Source organism: Rhincodon typus, chromosome 1 (genome assembly GCF_021869965.1).
Source record: "Rhincodon typus isolate 14 chromosome 1, sRhiTyp1.1, whole genome shotgun sequence".
In the NCBI taxonomy this organism is placed as follows: Eukaryota; Metazoa; Chordata; class Chondrichthyes; order Orectolobiformes; family Rhincodontidae; genus Rhincodon; species Rhincodon typus.
Window position 1 is genome coordinate 3,073,088 of NC_063332.1, and position 20,614 is coordinate 3,093,701.

The window sequence follows — 20,614 nt, forward strand, 5'->3', positions numbered from 1 at the left end:
AGAAGGCTTTCGGCATGCTAGCTTTCATCCGTCAGAGCATTGAGAACAGGAGTTGGGACGGTCTTATTGCAGCTGTACAAGACGTTGATGAGGTCACATTTGGAGTACTGCGTGCACTTCTGGTCACCCTACTATAGCAGGGCTATTATTCAACTAGAAAGAGTGCAGAAAAGATCTACTAGGAAGCTACCTGGACTGGAAGTGGAACATTTGAGTTATAAGGAGAGGCTGAATAGGCTGGGACTTTTTTCCCACAGCAAAGGAGACTGATATGTGACCTTGTAGATGTCTATAAAATCATGAGGGGCATAGGTAAGGTAGATAGCCAACAGCTACTCCCCATGTAAGGGAGTCTAAAACATAGGGAGGGCATACAGTTAAGGTGAGAAAGGAGAGTTACAAAAGGATCCAGAGGGGCAATTTTTTCACACAGAGGGTGGTCAGTGTCTGGAACAGGCTGCCAGAGATACTGGTGGAAGCGAATACAATTTTGTAATTTAAGAAACATTTAGAAATGCACATGGATTGGATAGGAATGGAGGGATATGGACCAAACACAGGCAAATGGGAGCAGTTTAACTGTGAAAACTGGGTGGCATGGACAAGGTGGGCTGAAGAGCCTCTTAGAGCCATAGAGCTGTACAGCATTCAAACAGACCTTTCAGTCCAACTCGTCCATGCCGACCAGGTATCCTAAATTAATCTGGTCCCATTTGCATTTGGTCCATATCCATCTTAACCCTCCCTAGACATATACCGTCCAGATGCCTTTTAAATGTTGTAATTGTACCAGCCTCCACCACTTCCTCTGGCAGCTCATTCCACCCTCTGTGTGAAAAAAGTTGCCCCTTAGGTCCCTTCTAAATCTTTCCACTCTCACTTTAAACCTATTTTTGGAATCCAATACCCTAGGGAAAAAACCTTGGTTATTCACATTATCTATGCCCGTCATGACTTTACATTCTTCTGTAAGGTCACCCCTCAGCCTCCGACGCTCTCGGAAAAATAGTCCCAGCCTCTCCCTATTGATAAACAGTCCAAACCTGGCAACATAGAACATAGAATCCCTACAGTGTAGAAGCAGGCCATTCAGCCCACTGAGTCAACAACAACCCTCCGAACAGCATCCCACCCAGACCCAGCCCCCTACCCCTGCATATTCCATGGCTAGCCCACCTAGCCTGCATATCCCTGGATAGAATTAGCAACTTTAGCAAGGCCAATCCACTTAACCGGCACATCTTTGGACTGTGGGAGGAAACCAGAGCAAACCCAAGCAGACCCAGGGAGAATATGCAAACTCCACATAGACAGTCACCGGAGGGTTGAATCAAACCCAAATCCCTGGCACTGTGAGGCAGCAGTGCTAACCACTGTGCCACTAACATCCTTGTAAATCTTTTCTGAACCCTTTCAAGTTTCACAACATCTGTTACAGTATGAGGATTCAGGGGTAGTCGATTTAGGACAGAGATGAGGAGACATTTCTTCACCCAAAGAGTGGTGAGCCTGTGGAATTCATTACCACAGGAAGTAGTTGATGCCAAAACATTGAATGTATTCAAGCAGCGACTAGATATAGCACTTGGGGCGAATGGGATCAAAGGTTATGGGGAGAAAGCAGGATTAGGCTGTTGAGTTGAATGATCAGCCTTGATCATGAAGAACGATGGATCAAGCTCGAAGGGCCAAATGGTCTCCTCCTGCTCTTATCTTCTATGTTTCCTATAGCAGGGAGACCAGAACTGAATGCAGTATTCCAATAGTGGCCTAACCAATGTTTTGTACAGCCACAGCATGGCCTCCCAACTCCTATACTCAATGCACTGACCAATAAAGGCAAGCATACCAAACACCTTCTTCACTACCCTATCTACCTGTAATTCTACTTTCAAGGAACTACAAACCTGCTCTCCAAGGTCTCTTTGTTCAGCAACACTCCCCAGGACATTACCATTCAGTGTATAAGTCCTGCCCTGATTTCCCTTTCCACAATGCAGCACCTCACATTTATCTAAATTAATCTCCATCTGCCACTCCTTGGCCCATCTGATCAAGGTGCCATTGTACTCTGAGGTAACCTTCTTTGCTGTCCACTATACCACCAATCTTGGTGTCATCTGCAAACTTACTAACCATATCTCCTATGTTCACATGTAAATCATTTATATAAATAACGAAAAGCAGTGGATCCAGCAACAATCCTTGTGGTCCTGGTCGCGGGCCTCCAGTCTGAAAAGCAACCCTCCACCACCAGCTGCTGGCTGCTACCTTAGTAGACCTGTACTGATTCTATCCCAATGGTGTGACTGGAACAGCTTGACAAGGGGCACAGCTCATTCTGTACCATTGCTGAAGTGTCATCAGAGTCATAGACCTGGAAACAAGTGTCTTTAGTAATTTCTTGATATCGTGCAGAATGAATCGAATTGTCTGAAGACTGGTATCTCTAGTGCTGGGATGTCATGGAGGAGGCTAAGAAGGATCAGGCAACTGACACACCTGGCTGAAGGTGTTTATAAGTGGGTCAGTACTACCTTTTACACTGTTCATAGAATTATATAGTACAGCAGAGGCCCTTCATCCGATCAAGTCTGTTCCAACAAAAACTACTCTAAATCTACACTAGTCCCACTTGACCCAAGCCTTCAATACATTTCATCAAAGTACTGTTTAAAGGTTGTGAGGTTTCCCACCTCAACTACCCTCCCAGGCAGTGCATTCCAAATTCCCACCACCCTCTGGGGTGAAAACATGTTTCCTCAAATCTCCTCTCGACCTCTTGTCTTTCACGTTGAAAGTGTGCCCCCTTGTTACTGACCCTTCAACTGAGGGAACACTTGCTTTCTATCTCCCCTGTTCATATCCCTCATAATCTTATGTATCTCTATCAGGCCTTTTAAATTCTCCTACAACCTTTTCCGTCAGGCCAAAAAATATAGAAGCCTGAACACACAAACCAGCAGGTTTAGAAACAGCTTCTTCCTGGCCGTTATAAGACCGATGATGAATAGACTCTCTAGCCTCCAATAATGCTGATCTTCCTAACGTTGATCTCGCTTAGTGCAACATAACCTGTGTGCCTCTGGCTAAGTTTTTTTGATCTGTACATCCTTGCTTACTATGATTTTGCCTGTACTGCTCGTAAACAAAGCTGTTCACTGTATTTCGCTTCACATGACAATAGATCAATTAATCAATGAATCTAAAGAAAACAACACAAGCTTATCCAGCCTCTCTTCATTGCTAAACTGCTCCATCCCAAGCAATATCCTGGTGAATACCCTCTGCACACCATTCAGTGCAATCACATCCTTCCTATAGTGTGGAGACCAGAACAGCACGCAGTATTTCAGCTATGATCTAACCAAAGCTTTTTACAGCTCCAACAAACCTCTCTGCTCTTACAAACTATGCAACCATTGAGAAAGGCAAGCGTCCTATATGCTTTACCTACTTGCCTGAGCTACCTCTTTCATGTTTAGAATAATGGTTACACATTAGAAATAGTTCAGTTGCTTACCTGGTTGTGCTTTAGACTGTAGTAGTTGGTTGCAGATCCTGCAAGCTAGTGGAAGCACGATCACCAACTCTAAATGGATAAGAAATCATTTGGAGCTTGCTGTACACTATGTTTACATTGTTGTTTAATCAGTTCCTCACCTCCGTTCCTTTTAAAACACTTTCTATCAATTCTTGAACATAGGGTAAGGCATGAAACCTGCTAGAGAGCATGATCAAGAGGTGAATAAGAATATATGTGTTGATTTTCAGCCCTTTTCCCAAGTGATGACTGCAGTTTGCAAACCATTTACAGATGCCCCAGCCGAAACTGGGAAATCTTTGTGGACCTCACAGGGGTAAAACTTTATGCATCTGGCCAGAAGCCTAGATATCAGGCACACATGTTGGAATGCAGGCTGATGCAGGTCATGATTTCCAGATCATGGTTCCACGACTGGTAATAGCCTGCACTTAAATTTCTAATGTGCTGTTGTACCAGGCACTGTGTCAGCTGACACGGACCCCTTCACTGAAAGGACTGGGCGTTTCAAATTGGCAATTGTAGTTTGACACAGTTTACTCAAACAAAAAGAGAATGGGGCAGAGGTGTGAGTGTTAGGGAGAATCTTCTAGACCAAGAGATTTGCAGCACAGGAGGTAGTGCAACACCTGGCAACAGTAATGAGGTGGGCCAAGTGCATTAAATGTCAATAGGGTAAGATCGAGGGGCCTGTAATTATAGGATGAAAAGGCTGGATTGTCCAGCCCCATTCTAGCATGTTTGAAGGCCTTGGGTGCAGAAGGGGCTATGAATTACATTATGTGGTCTTTCCACCAATGCCCACGAGCACAAGAAATACCACACAGCTTACACTGAAATATCAGGCCCACCCTTGAGGTCTAAAATGGTAAATTAATAGCCACATAAGTGCCTAATGCCACTTCTACTATTATTGCGCTCTCCACTGAAAGAGGTAAGTAATCTAGCAGCTGGACTGGTGTTGGGCCAGAGTTGGTTGAATCATCCTTCAGGAACCCCTTTCGCCATCAGAAGGCACCTCTCCAAGGTCTTGAATCACCTTTTAATCCCCTTCCCTGTCTTCTCTGACCCTTCCATCACTAGAGCCTGCCAGCCAAGCCCCATCATTACCCAGACTTTCCTCAAAGTCTGGCCTCTGCTATCTCCCATGCTTATTTGGAATCATCCTGTAGTATCAACAGTGGCTCAAGTCTGCTGGGACGACAGAGCGGCCAACAGCTCGCGAAGGAGGGACTTCCTCCCCAAACAGAGGCAAAAGTATCATCCTGTGGTAATTATAGTCATAGTCATACAGCACGGAAACAGACTGTTTGGCCCAACTCGTCCATGCTGACCAGGTTTCCTAACCTGAACCAGTCCCATTTACCACATTTGGTCCGTATCCCTCCAAACCTTTCCTATTCATGTACCTGTCCAAATGTCTTTTAAATATTGTAATTGTACCTGCCGCTTTCAGTTCCTCATTCTATATACGCAACGCCCTTTGTGTGAAAAATTTACCCCTCAGGCCCCTTCTAAATCTTTCTCCTCTCATCTTAAACCCATGCCCTCTAGTTTTGGACTCCCCTACCCTGGGGACCTTGGCTATTCAGTTTATCTATGCCCCTCATGAAGTTATAAACCTCTATATTATCACACCCCAACCTCCAACGCTCTAGGGGAAAAGAAATCCCAGGCTTTCCAACCTCCTTATAACTCAAACCCTCCAGTCTCAGTAGCATCCTTGTAAATTTGTTTTGCATCCTTTCCAGTTTAATAACACGCTTCATATAGTAGCACAACCAGAATTGTAGACAGTACTCCAAATGTGGCCTTACCAATGTCTTGCTGTGACATAATGTCCCAACATCTGTACTCAATGCTCTGACCGATGAAGGCCAACATGCTAAATGCTGCCTTCACCACCCTGTCTACCTGTGACACTACTTTCAAAGAACTTGCACCCCTAGGGCTGTACGATTTACTGTATAAGTCATGCCCTGGTTTGCCTCACCAAAATGCAGTACCTCACATTTGTCTAAATTAAACTCCATCTGCCACTCCTTGGTCCATCAGCCCATCTGATCAAGGTCCCATTGCACTGTGAGAGAATTGTCTTCTCTGTCCACTACATCAGCTATTTTGGTGTCATCTGCAAATTTACTAACCATACCTCCTATGTTCACATTCCAACCATTTATATAAATGACGAAAAGCGCAGGCCTCCAGTCTGAAAAACAACCCTCCAACACCATCCTGTCTCCTACCTTCAAGCCAATTTTGTATCCAATTGGCCAGCTCCCTTAGATCCCGTGTGATCTAACCTTACTAACCAGTATACCATGTGGAACCTTGTTGAATGTTTTACTAAAGTTCATATAGACAACGTCTACTGCTCTGCTTTCATCAGTTTTCTTTGTTACCTCTTCAAAAAACTCAATCAAGTTTGTGAGACATGAATTCTCTTGCAAAAAGCCATGCTGACTGCCCCTACTCAGTTTTTGCTTTTCTGAATGCATGTACATTCTGTCTCTCAGAATCCCATCCAACAACTTATTCACCACTGATGTTAGGCTCACTATCGTTCCCTGGCTTTGTCATGTAATGTTTCTTAAACAATGCACAACATTAGCCACCCTGTAGTCTTCTGGCACCTCACCCATGTCTGTCAATGATACAAATTGGGGAGGTGATGGCCTAGTGGTATTAACGCTGGACTGTTAATTCAGAGATTCAGATAATGTTCTGGGAACCAGGGTTCGAATCCTGCCATGGCAGATGGTGGAATTTGAATTCAATAGATAGTTGGAATTAAGAATCTAATGATGACTATGAATCCATTGTCGATTGTCAGGAAAAACCCATCAGGTTCACTAATGTCCTTTAGGGAAGGAAACTGCCATCCTTACCTGGTCTGGCCTACATGTGACTCCAGACCCATAGCAATGTGGTTGACTCTTAACTGCCCTCTGGGCAATTAGGAATAGGCAACAAATGCTGCCTTGCCAGCAATGCCCTCATTCCACAAAAACATAAAGGAATTTTTCTGCTCATGGCTCCACAATTTCTTCCCTAGCTTCCCACAATGTCCTGGATGCACTTGATCAGGTCCTGGGGATTGATCTACCTTTATATGTTTTATGACCTTCACCTTCTCTTCTGTAATATGGATCTTTCCAAAACATCACTATTTATTCCCCGAGTTCCCTTGCTTCCATGTCTTTCTCCACAGTAAAACTGACGCAAAATATTCATTTAGTATCTCACCCATCTCCTGTGGTTCCACATATAAATGGCCTCAATGATCTTTAAGGGATCCTATTCTCTCTCTTTTGCCCTTACTATAGTTGTAGAATCTCTTTGGATTTTCCTTTACCCTATCCAGCAAAGCTATCTCATATCCCCTTTTTGCCCTCCTGATTTCCCTCTTAAGTGTACTCCTACAATCCCTATACTCCTCAGGGGATTCACTTGATCCCAGCTGTCTATACCTGACATCTGCCTTCTTTTTCTTGACAAGAGCCTCAATATCTCTTGTCATCCGGTGTTCCCTACTCCTATCAGCCTTGCCTTTCACACTAACAGGAATATGCTGGCCCTGAACTCACGTTATCTCACCTTTGAAAGCCTCCCACTTGACAGATGACCCTTTACTTGTGAACACCCTTCCTCAATCAACTTTTGAAAGTTCCTGTCTAATACTATCAAGATTAGCCTTGCCCCAGTTCAGAACTTTGACTTGCAGACCAGGTCTATCCTTTTCTATCACTATTTTAAAACTAATAGAATATGGTCACTGGTCCCAAAGTGCTGTCTCACTAACACCCCAGTCACTTCCCCTGCCTTATTTCCCAAGAGGAGGTACAGTTTTGCCCCTTTCCTAGTAAGGCTATCTACATAGTGATTGAGAAAATTTTCTTGAATGAAATAACAAATTCATCCCCATCCAAGTCCCTAACACTATGGAAGTCCCAGTCAATGTTTGGAAAGTTAAAATGCCTTACTATTACAACCCTATTATTCTTATAGCTATCTGCAGTCTCCTTCCAAATTTTCTCCTCAATTTCCCGGTGACTACTGGGGGGCCTATGGTACAACCCCATCAACATGATCACCTCCTGCTTTCTCAGTTCCACCTATATAGCTTCACTGGATCATCCCCCAGGAATATCCTCTCTAATGACTGCCATGTCGGTTTCCTTGATGAAAAATGCCACTCCCCCTCTTGTCTTGCGTCCCTTTCTGTCCTTCCAATAGCATCTAAACCCTGGAACATGAAGCTGCCAGTCCTTTCTCTCCCTCAGCCATGTTTCTGTAATAGCTATAATATCCCAGTCCCATGTTCCCATACATGCCCTGAGTTCACCTGCCTTACCTGTCAGGCCTTTTGCCTTGAAATATGCAGTTTAATTCATCAGTCTTCCTTCATCCCCTGATGTGTTCTTGCCCGTCTTATCTATCTAACCTTCTAAACTGCTCTCTTAAACTTCTGTACCAGCCTCAACCTCCAACAGTCAGGAAATGATGTTGCAGTTTTATAAAACTTTAGTTCGCCACTTAAAGTATTGTGTTCAATTCTGGTTGCCACATTACAGGAAGGATGTGGAGGCTTTGGAGAGGGCGCAGAAGAGGTTTAACCGCATGCAACCTGGATTATAGAATAGTATAGACTTTATTGTCATGTATACTCAATGAATATAGTGAAAAGTTTATATGTCACCAATTACAGTGCCAATTTAGATACAGAAGTGCCTAGGCACAGCTTCTTTTGTTGCAAGATTTGTTACAGAGATAAAATGTCCATCATTACAGAAAAGAGTTCAGCACAGCAGACCAGGCAGTACGAGCTATAAGGAGAGGCTGCACAAACTAGGGTTGTTTTCTCTGGAGCAGCAGATGGTGAGGGGAGAGAGGCATAGATAGAGTTGACAGTCAGAATTATTTTCCCAGAATCAAAATGTCTAATATTAGAGGGAATGCATTTAAGGTGAGAAAGGAAAAGTTCAAAGGAGATGTGAGGGGCAAGATTTTTACACAGAGAGTGCCAGGTTCCTGGAACGTGCTGCCAGGGTTGGTGGTGGAGGCAGATATGATAGGGGCATTTACAGGGCTTTTAGATAGGCACATGAATAAGCAAGAAATGGAGGAGTATGGACCATGGGCAGGCAGAAGGGATTAGTTTCATTTGGCGTCAGGTTGAGCACAATATTGTGGGCCAAAGGGCCCCCAATCCCGTATTGTTCTATACTGTTGGTTCTTGAGTCTATATTCTCCCTTGACCCACCGCTGCTTTGGGTCCCAGCCCACACACACAGACACACACACACAGACACCCACACACACACACACACACACAATGTAAACATGCTCCCAATGTATAATTACTGTAGGGCAACCGGCTTTTTGCTAGCTGTGTTCTCTGACTGATTTACAGTGCTTTAAATAATGCAGCCTGTAAGATTTAGGTTGTCTGTGGAAATGGAGGAGTGATCCATAATAAAAATAATAATTGAGGGCAGAATGATTGTTTGGGCTGAGAATGAATTTGGCCAAGGTAAAGTAGAGTCAAAATCTGAATGTAAACAATGGCACACATTTCAACTGGGAATAGTTTGGACACAGTCAATGTACTGATTCCTATAATCGTTTACATACAAACATATCAAATAGTAACTGATGTAGACCATTGGCCCCTCGAGCTTGCTCTACCATTCAATAAGCTGTGTTTATGTTTCAAATTCCACAATCCCACCTACCTTCAATTCCTCTGCTCAACCAGAATCTACTCACCTCCACCTTAAAAATATTCAATGATCCACCTTCTTAGACAGAGAGTTCCAAAGTAGCTTCACCTACACCTCCCACTGCCTTGGGAAAGCAGCCAACATAATCAAACACTCCTCCCAGATAACAAGGTGTAGAGCTGGATGAACACAGCAGACCAAGCAGCATCAGAGGAGCAAGAAAGCTGATGTTTCGGGCCTAGACCCTTCTTCAGAATTAAGAGTCTAATGATGACCGTGAATCCATTGTCGATTGTTGGGGAAAACCCCATCTGGTTCATGAATGTCCTTTAGGGAAGGAAACTGCCATCCTTACCTGGTCTGGCCTACATATGACTCTACACCCATAGCAATGTGGTTGACTCTTAACTGCCCTCTGGGCAATTAGGGGATGGACAATAAATGCTGCCTAGCCAGCAACGCCCTCGTCCCGTGAATGAATTAAAAAAACAAATGTGACAATAATAAATCAAATTCCACAACCTCCGTTTACTCCCTACCCCACCCACCTCCCTATTTTCTGCATATAAACTGACATTTTCCCAGCCACCATCAGTTCTGAGGAAGGGTCACCAGACCTGAAACGTTAACTCTGTTTTCTCCTCCACAGATGCTGCCAGACCTGCTGAGCTTTTCCAGCAACTTTGTTTTTGTTCCAAATTCCACAACTCTCTGAGATGAAAGGATTTGCTTCATCCCTGCCATATTAGGGTGATCTGTAAATTCCAACAGTGCCCCCTAATTCTGGGCTGACTTTTTATTTATTCATTCATGAGGTGAGGGCACTACTGGCCAGGCAGCATTTATTGCCCATCCCTAATTGCCCAGAGGGCAATTCAGAGTCAACCACATTGCTGTGGGTCTGGAGTCAAATGTAGGCCAGATCAGGTAAGGATGGCTGTTTCCTTCCCCTAAGGACATTCGTGAATCAGATGTATTTTTCTGACAATCGACAATGGTTTCTTTTAAACTGCAGTGGAAACAATCACAGACTGTTGAACTTTCCCCATAAGGCAACCTATTCATTTCAGGTATCAATGTCATAAACATCCTCTGAACTGCCTCCAATGTATTTATAGCCTTCCTTAAATAAGGAGATCAAAACTACATTCAGATTTGAGAAGTGGTCTCACCTATGTGCTGTATAACTGAAACATAAAATCATTAATTTGAAGTTCAGTTTGTCTCACGATAAAAGATAGCCTTCCATTAGCCTTCCTGATTATGTGCTGTACCTGGGCATTAACCTTCTGTGACTCACATGCAAGAGCCCTCTGCCCTTCAGAATTCTGCAGCCATTCTCTGTTTAAGTAATACACTGTTTTAATATTCTTCCAGCCAAAGTGAACAAGTTCACATTTCCTCTCTTTATAGCCCACCTAGCCGTTACCCTTACCCACTGACAGGCTTACACCTAGCTGCAGCTTTTGGTCAGCTTAGGAGCTGGAAAATAATCATTCCTTGTTTTCACTCTGGTGATGCTTACCTTGATACACAAGATATTTGAACGGACGATGTTGCATTTGGTTTCCAGCAAGCAATTCCCTTCTTCCTTAGGAACTTGACGATAAAGTAAACCATAATCGACATCGTTAAAACTGGCACCACATGTGTCGCGGCGAAAATAACTGAATTAGTGGTTCCTAGGGCAATGGAGGAGAAATAGATCAGGCTATAGTGCTCCCAACTGTACTGCACAGGTAACAGCTCAGATACCCATGTAATACTCATTCCCCAATTACGTACTGAACTTTAACTGACTGATGCCTTATATATGCAGTGAAAGTGACTGGCTCAGATAGGGTCCCCAGCCATGCACTCAGAATCATAGAGATGTACAGCACGGAAACAGACCCACCAGTCTAACTCGTCCATCCTGACCAGATATCCTAAATTAATCCAGTCCCATTTGCCAGCATTTGGCCCATATCCCTCAAAATCCTTCCTATTCGTGTACCCAACCAGATGCCTTTTAAATGTTGTACACCTCTTCTGGCAGATCATTCTGTACACACACCACCCACTGCCTGAAAAAGTTGCTCTTTAGGTTGCTTTTAAATCTTTGCCCTCTCACCTTAAACCTATGCTGTCTAGTTTTGGACTCCTCCAACCCTGCCAAAAGACCTTGTCTATTTACCCTATCCATGTGCCTTATGATTTTATAAACCTCTATAAGGTCAGCCCTCAGCCACCAACACATCAGGGAAAATAGTCCCAGCCTATTCAGCCTTTCCAAGCCTTGCAACGTCCTTGTAAATCTTTTATGAAATCTTTCAAGTTTCATAACATTCTTTCTAAAACAGGGAGACCAGAACTGCATGCAGTATTCCAAAAGTGGTTTAACTAATGTGCTGTACAGCTGCAACATGACCTCCTAATTCCTATACTCGATGCACTGACTAAGAAAGGCAAGCATGCCAAACGCCTTCATCACTGTCCTATCTCCCTGCGACTCCACTTTCAAGGAGCTATGAATCTGCACTTGAATGCAACACTCCCCAGGACCTTACCATTAAGTGTATAAATCCTGTCCTGATTTGTTTTTCCAAAATGAGGCGCCTCACATTTATCTAAATTAAACTCCATCTGCCTCTTCTTGGCCCATTGACCCGTCCGATCAAGATCCTGTTGTACTCTGAGGTAACCTTCTTCACTGTCCACTACACCTCCAATTTTGGTGTCATCTGCAAACTTACTAACTATACCTCCTATGTTCACATCCAAATCATTTATATAAATGATGAAAAGCAGTGGACCCATCACCAATCCTTGTGGCACACCGCTAGTCACAGGCCTCCAGTCTGAAAAGCAACCCTCCACCATCACCCTTTGACTTCTACTTTCAAGCCAGTTCTGTAAAGAAATGGCTAGTTCTCCCTGTATTCCATGTCACCTAACCTTGTTAACCAGTCTATCATGAGGAAACTTGTCGAATGTTTTACTGAAGTCCCTGTAGATCATGCCCACCGCTCTGCCCTCATCAATCCTCTTCGTTACTTCTTCAAAAACTCAATCAAGTTAGTGAGACATTATTTCTTATGCACAAAGCCATGTTGACCATCCCTAATCAGTCCTTGCCTTTCCAAATACAAGTAAATCCTATCCTGCAGGATTACCTCCAACAATATGCCCGCATAGATGTCAGGCTCATCAGTCTATAATTCCCTGGCTTTTCCTTACCATCTTTCTTAAATAGTGGCACCACATTAGCCAACCTCCAGTCTTCTGGCACCTTGCCTGTGGCTACCGATGATACAAATATCTCAGCAAGGGACCCAGAAATCACTTCCGTAGCTTTAGGGCTGGGGTACACCTGATCAGGTCCCAGGGATTTAGCTACCTTTATGTGTTTTAAGCCACCCAGCATTTCCTCCTCTGTGATATGGACATTTTTCAAGATGTTGCGATTTATTTCCCAACATTCTCTATCTTCCATATCCTGCTCCACAGTAAACACTGATACAAAATGGGGCAGCGCAGTGGCTCAGTGGTTAGCACTGCTGCCTCACAGCGCCAGGGACCCGGGTTCAATTCCACCCTCGTGCAACTGTCTGTGTGGAGTTTGCACATTCTCCCCAAGTCTGTGTGGGTTTCCTCCAGGTGCTCCAGTTTCCTCCCACAGTCCAAAGATGTGCAGGTTAGATGAATTGGCCATGCTAAATTGCCCGTAGTGTTCAGGGATGTGTAGATTAGGTGGGTTATCAGGGGATGGGTCTGGGTGGGATGCTGCTAGGGTCAGTGTGGACTTGTTGGGCCAAAGGGCCTGTTTCCACACTGTAGGGATTCTATGAAAATACTTGTTTAGTTCTCACCCCTCTCCACACAAAAGTGGCCTTGCTGATTTTTAAGGGGCCCTAGTTACCCTTTTGTCCTTAATTTATTTGTAGATTCCCTTTGGATTTTCCTTAACCCTATTTGCCATAGCTGTCTCCAGATTTGTGCTCCTGATTTCCCTCTTAAGTACACTCCTACTGCCCTTATACTCTTCTAGGGATTCACTCAATCCCTGCTGTCTATACCTGACATATGCTTTCTTCTTTTTCTTGACCATAACCTCAATTTCACTAGTCAACCAGCATTCCCTACACTCACCAGCCTTGCCCTTCACCCTAACAGGAACATACTGTCGCTGGACTCTCGTTGTCTCATTTTTGAAGGCTTCCCATTTTCCAGCCGTCCCTTTACCTGCGAATATTCGACCCCAATCAACTTTTGAAAGTTCTTGCCTAAAACTGTCAAAATTGGCCTTCCTCCAATTTGGAACTTTAACTTTTAGATCCAGTCTATCCTTTTCCATCGCTATTCTAAAACTAATAGAATTATAGTCACTGGCCCCAATGTGCTCCCCTACTGACACCTCAGTCACCTGCCCTGCCTTATTTCCCAACAGTAGGTCAAGTTTTGCATTTTCTCTAGTCGGTACATCCACATACTGAATCAGAAAATTTTCTTGTACACACTTAACAAATTCCTCTTTTTCCAAGCCCTTAACACTATGGCTGTCCCAGTCTATGTTCGATAAGTTAAAATCCCCTATCATAACCGCCCTTTTTTTCCTCACAGATTACTAAGATCTCCTTACAAATTTGTTTCTCAATTTCCTGCTGACTATTGAGGGGTCCATTGTACAGTTCCAATAAAGTGATCATCCCTTTCTTATTTCTGAGTTCCACCCAAATAACTTCCCTGGATGTATTCCCAGGAATATTCTCCCTGAGTACAGTGGTAATTTTATCAATGAACAAAGAGCAAAGAAAATTACAGCACAGGAACAGGCCATTCGGCCCTCCAAGTCTGCACCGACATTCTGCCCCTCACAACTAAAACCCCCTACCCATCTGGGGACTGTATCCCCATCCCATCCTATTCATGTATTCATCAAGGCATCCTTTAAAAGTCACTATACTATCTGGTTCCACTACCTCCCCCAGCAGCGAGTTCCAGGCACCCACCAACCTCTGTGTGAAAAACTTGCCTCGTAGATCACCTTTAAACCGTGTCCCTCGCACCTTAAACCCATGGCTCCTGGTAACTGACTCTTCTACCCTGGGAAAAAGCTTCTGAGTATCCAGTCTGTCCATGCCCTTCATAATCTTGTAGACCTCTATCAGGTCGCCCCACAACCTCCATGGTTCCAGTGAGAACAATCCAAGTTTCTCCAATCTCTCCTCATAGCTAATGCCCTCCATACCAGGCAACACCCTGGTAAATTTTTTCTGTACCCTCTCCAAAGCCACCACATCCTTCTGGTAGTGTGGCGACCAGAATTGAACACAATATTCCAAATGCAGCCTAACTAAGGTTCTATAAAGCTGCAACATTACCTGCCAATTTTTAAGCTCGATACCCCGGCCGATGAAGGCAAGCATGCTGTATGCCTTGTTGACTACCTTTTCCACTTGCTTTGCCACTTTCAGTGACCTGTGTACCTGTACACCCAGATCCCTCGGCTTATCAGTACAATTAAGGGTGCTGCCATTTACTGTATATTTTCCATCTGGATTAGACCTTCCAAAGTGTATTACCTCACATTTTTCGGGATTAAACTCCATCTGCCATCTCTCTGCCCAAGTCACCAACCGATCTATATCCAGCTGTATCCTCTGACAGACCTCATCGCTATCTGCAATTCCACCAACCTTTGTGCCATCGGCAAACTTAATAATTAGACCAGTTACATTTTCGTCCAAATCATTTATATATATTACAAGTAGCAAAGGTCCCAACACTGATCCCTGATGAATGCCACTAGTCACAGCCCTCCATTTAGAAATGCACCCTTCCACTGCTACCCTCTGTCTTTTTTTATCCATCTTGCAAGCTCACCTCTGACCCCGTGAGACTTTACCTTCTGTGTCAGCCTGCCATAAGGGACCTTGTCAAAGGCCTCACTGAAGTCCATGTAGACAACATCCACTGCCCTACTCTCAATCATCTTCGTCACTTCCTCAAAAAACTCAATCAAGTTAATGAGACACGACCTTCCCTTTACAACAGCCCCTTTGCAAACCACCTTCTGGAAGCAGTGACTCCACTGATGCAAATCTTCCCTATGTCAGCCAATAAGCGTCACCATTCTGCTGCCCTCTTCCAGGTCTATCCCTAATCAAAAACACCACTCCCCCTCTTTTCTTGCCCCTCTTTCTATCCTTCCTTTAGCATTTATACCCTGGAACATTTAGCTGCCAGTCCTGTCCATCCCTAAGCCTCGTCTCTGTAATTGCTATGATATCCCAGTCACATGTTCTCAACCACGTCCTGAGTTCATCCACCTTACCTGTTAGGTCTCTTGCATTGAAATAAATGCAGTTTAATTTATCAGTCCTACCTCATTCTCTATTTTGTTCCCAACTGCCTTATCTGTTTGACTTGCTCCTTTTCCCAACTGTACCAGTCTCAGACTGATCTCTTTCCTCGCTATCTCCCTGGGTGTCCTCGCCAACCCACCTCCCCCACCAGCTAGTTTAAATCCACCTGAGCAGCTCTAGCAAATCTCCCCACCAGTATATTAGTTCCCTTCCCATTCAGGTGCAATCCATCCTTCCTTTACAGGTCTTTTCTACAGCAGAAGACATTTCAATGATGCAAATATGTGAATCCTTCTCCCCTGCACCAGCTCTTCAGCCAGACATTCATCTCTCTATCCTCCTGTTCCTACCCTCACCAGCTCATGGCACGGGGTGTAATTCAGATATTGCTACCCTTGAGGACCTACGTTTTTAAATTCCTGCCTAACTTCCTATATTCTCTCCTCAGAATCCTGTCCTTTTCATTTCCTGTCTTGATAGTTCCAATGTGTACAACGACATCCTGCTGGTCCCTATCCCCTTTGAGAATATTCTGCACCCTCTCGGAGACATCTTTGTACAAAATTAGCCTGGAGCAGTGTTTTTTAGAGCAGTAAGACTGTGCTATTTTCTCGGTCTGTAGATTATTAAGGTGTGTTCATCTGTTGAATGTGGGACAGTTTCCATGTTACTGATGATTATGTCTGCAGGAAATGAGTTTGGTTGCGAATCGCATCGGATTGTTTGGATCATTTAGAGCGACAGTTAGTGGCAATGAGGAATTTACAGCAGCCAGGGGGTGTGCTGGATGGCAGTTGCAGGGAGGGGGATAAGCCAAAGATACAGTCAGGTAGATAGGTGACTGCCAGGAAAGGTAGGAGAGGGAGGCAGGTAGTGTAGGAGTGTCCTGTGGCAATCTCCATCTCAAACAAGTGTGCTATTTTGGAAAATGTCAGGGATGATGGTTTCTCAGGGGAATGTAGCAATGATAGCCAAGTTTCTGGTACTGAGGCTGGCTCTAACGTAACGAGGGGTACGCCAGGTTCCGAGCAATCAATTGTGACAGGGGACTCTCTAGTCAGAGGCACAGACAATTCGGCAGCCCACAGCAAGACATCAGGATGGTGTGCTGCCTCCCTGGTGCCAGGATCAAGGATGTCTCGGAAAGGGTGCAGAATATTCTCAAAGGGGAGAGGGACCAGCAGGAGGTTTGTGTACACATTGGAACTGACGACACAGGGAAAGAAAAGGATAAGATGCTGAGGAGAGAATATAGGAAGTTAGGCAGGAATTTAAAAACGTAGCAATAATTCTTAATTGCCGCGGTTAAGAGTCAACCACATTGCTGAGGGTCTGGAGTTACATGTAGGCCAGACCAGGAAAGGACAGCAGTTTCCTTCCCGAAAGGACATTAATGAACCACATAGAGATTCTTTAATCTCAACAGTTGATTCATAGTTGTCATCATCAGACTCTGAATTCAATGTTAAAAATAAAATGGGGAATTCAAATTCCACCATCTACCACTGTGGGATTCAAATCCAGGTCCCCAGGACATTACCTAGTTTTCCTGGATTAATAGCCAAGAGATAATACCACTAGGCCATCACCTTCCTACTGGTAATGTCTCATGTGTGAGGTTTCTTACCTGGAGTTACTGTAGTACTGTGCTGAAGCTCATTGGTTATTTCAGGCAATATAGCTGAATCTAAAGTAAAGAACAGAAAACATACTCAATAAAAAAAGGATTCTGTTCAGAAACTCCACTTAGGATTTGAGATTGGCATGTTATTTCCTCATCTTCATCTGTCCTCTGCCCAAAGGTAGATCCATATGGGGGCATTGATTTCCCATAAACCATAAGAAATATGAACAGGAGTAGGCCATTCGGCCCCTCGAGCCTGCTCCACCATTCAGTAGGATCGTGAAGTTCCTCACATTCACTTTCCTGCCCTTTCCCCATAACTCTTGATTCCCAGACTGATCAAGCTTTAAAATACACGAGGACTCTGCACCCCCCACCCACCCCCACAGCTCTCTCTGTCAACAAGTTCCAAAGACTCTCAACCATCTGAGAGAATGCATTCCTCATCTCAATCTAAATTGGCACCCCATCATTCTGAGGCCATGCCCTCTGCCCCTATGCTTTCTCATCCATGTGGTTCACTCTTTGACCTAGCTTTGTGTCCTCTACAGACTTGGAGATATTGCATTTAGTTCTCTCATCACCATGAGTGGAACCTCTGAGCAGCTGCCCACTAATCACCGTGTGTCACCCGAAGAAGACCCACTCATCCCTTCTCCTGTTTCCTGTCTTGTAGAATACTGTGTCCAATTCTGGTTGCCCAGTTATAGGAAGGATATTTATCAAGCTGGAAAGGGTTCAGAAGAGATTTATCAGGATGTCGCCAAGCTTGGAAAGTTTGAGTTATAAGGAAAGGCTGGATAGGCTAGGATGTTTTTCACTGGAGCCTAAGACGTTTTTAAGTGACCTAATAGAAGTTTCTAAAATAATGAGAGCTACAGACAGGGTTGATGGTATTTGTCTTTTCTCTAAGATGGGGAATTTCATGATTTGGGGTCACATTGTTAAGGTGAGAAGAGAGAGATTTTGAAAAATACATAAAAGGCAATTTCTTTTACAGAGGGTGGTTCATGTGTGGAATCAACTTCCTGATGAAGTGGTGGATGGGGGTACGATTACAATGTTTAAAAGACACTTAAGACATTTGGGTGGATATATGAAGAGAAAAGGTTTGGAGGGATATGGGCCAGGAGCAGGCAGGTGGGATTAGTATGGTTGGGATTATGTTTGGCATGGGCTGGTGTCAGTACACTACCTCTAATCCTTGCACTTTAATTTTACACACATCTCTTATATGGAACTTATAAGGCCAAGTAAACCACATCCACTGGCTCCCCCTTATCAACTCTACTAGTTACATCCTCAAAAAAATCCAGTAGATTTGTCAAGCATAATTTCCCTTTCATAAATCCACGCTGACCCTAATCAATCCTGTGTATCCAAAGTATCTAATTATTACATTACATGGTGAAGTGATTGATGTGTACCTAAGTACAGTGAAAAGCTTTGTTTGTGAGCAGTACAGGCAGATCATCATGAGCAAGGAACTACAGATCACAGGGTGAAAAAAACTTGGATAAAGTGAGGCATATTGGTTACATGGCACAGGAAGTGCGCAAGGCAAGATCAACATTATTTGAAGTTAGAGAGTCCATTCATCAGGCTAATAACGGCAGGGAAGAAACTGTTCTTGAACCTGCTGGTGTATGTATTCAAGCTTCTGTATCTACTGCCTGATGGAAGAGGTTATAGGAGAGCATTGCCAGGTGGGATGGGTCTTTGATGATGTTGGCAGCTTTTCTGCAGCAACGAGAAGTGTGAACGGAATCCATAGATGGGAAGTTGGTTTCTGTGATGGTCTGGGGTGTGCACACAACCTTCTGTAGTTTCTTATAGTCCTGGGCAGAGCAGTTGCCATACCAGGCTGTTACACACCTGGACAGTGTGCTTTCTATGGTGCATCTGTACAAGTTGGTGAGGGACCTTATGGACATGCCGAATTTCCTGAGCCGCTTGAGGAAGAAAAGGCCTTGTTGTGCCTTCTTGACTGTCGCATCTACATGTAAAGTCCAGGTTGTCGGTTATCGTCACTCCTCGGAACTTGGCACTCTCAACCTCTGCTCCTTTGACGTAGATGGGACCGTGTTTTGCTCCTTTCTTTCTGAAGTCAATGATCAGTTCTTTTGTTTTGCTGTCATTGAGAGATAGGTTGTTATCATTGCACAACATCACAAAGCCCTCTATCTCCTTTCTGTATTCTGATTCATTGTTGTTTGAAAACTATTCTACCACAGTGGTGTCATCATCAAACTTGTAGATGGCGTTCATTCGGAATTTGGCCACACAGTTGTGGGCTGACAGGGAACACAGGAGGAGGCTGAGAATGCGTCCTTGCTTTCATAGAGGAGTTGCAGTTGTCTATCTTCACTGGTGCAGTCTTTGGGTCAGGAAGCTGCGGATCCAGTTGCAGAGGGCAGAGCTGACGCAGTTTTGAGATCAGTTTGGAGGGTATTATGGTGTTGAAGTCGGAGCTATATTCGACGTGCAGGAGTCTGATGCAGGTGTCCTTGTTTTCCAGATGTTCCAGCAATGAGTGCAGGGCTAGGGAAACGGAGTTCGCTTTGGACCTGTTTTGTCGGTAGGCAAATTGCTGGAGATCGAGGCAGGTTGGAGACTAGAGTTATGTGGGCCATGACCAGCCTCTCAAAGCACTTCATGATAATGGAGGTGTGAGCCACTGGGCGGTAGTGTAGACCATAAGACCATATTCCTTTGTAATTGCCCTTCCTTAAGTTTAGCACAGTTGTTTCCTGTAGTGATTGTAAGAGGTCAGCCTGCTGGACCTCAAAGAATATCAGCTCCCTGTTTGGGCCTGTTAGGGAGCTGTAGCTGACCTGAAAAAGATGACTGTCAGAGATACAGCCGCTCTGGTACCTGACTCTGAATTAGCCTGTACCATAGTCAAGGGCTGTTCATGTGTAAATAACAGGTGGCTCGTGTTCAAGACACCGGCATCTGTGGTGTAGAAGAGTAAAGCATGACCCTAAGGAAACCTCACAATAGTAGTTGGGGTAAGCATTTCTTACATCAAGCCATTATTTGGGAAGCTTGACTTGTTTAAACTTGCTGTCTGGAGACTGAAGACTGCACCCAGGATGTGGAAAGAATTAATTACTTTTCTTGGCAAACAACATTGTGGCAGACAAAAAACTGAGTAATTCTCCAGACAGAGATAGTCGGAACTGCAGATGCTGGAGAATCTGAGATAACAAGGTGTAGAGCTGGATGAACACAGCGGGCCAAGCAGCATCAGAGGAGCAGGAAAGCTGACACTTTGGGCCTCGACCCTTCTTCAGAAAGCCCGAAACGTCAGCCTTTCTGCTCCTCTAATGCTGCTTGGCCTGCTGTGTTCATCCAGCTCTACACCTTGTTATCT